Raw genomic sequence first — 352 nt, 5'->3', positions numbered from 1 at the left:
TGAGCACCAGCAGCGAACCTTTACAGCCGCGCATCCGTCTGCCGGCACCGCTGGGTTCGTGGGGTGGCAGCCCCGGGGTTCGCTCGCCGGTCCCAAGCTACGAGAGGGCCCTGATTCACAGCCCGGATTCACAGCCCTGATTGATTCACAGCCCGGATTCACAGCCCTGATTCACAGCCCTTGATCTGCTGCCGGACGCCGTGTGCCAAGCCCCCGCCCTGCTCACCCGGTTTCCCGGGATCGTTTGGCTGTAAAACCTGCTTGGAGCAAAAGCGCTGGCTGGCCCCTGGGTGCTGGCTGCATCGCTGTGAGCCGGCCCCAGCAGCCACCAGCCTCGCCGGGGGCAGACGAG

The sequence above is a fragment of the Buceros rhinoceros genome, unplaced genomic scaffold (genome assembly GCF_000710305.1).
Source record: "Buceros rhinoceros silvestris isolate BGI_N320 unplaced genomic scaffold, ASM71030v1 scaffold26442, whole genome shotgun sequence".
NCBI lineage: Eukaryota > Metazoa > Chordata > Aves > Bucerotiformes > Bucerotidae > Buceros > Buceros rhinoceros.
This window is presented reverse-complemented; position numbering follows the sequence as displayed.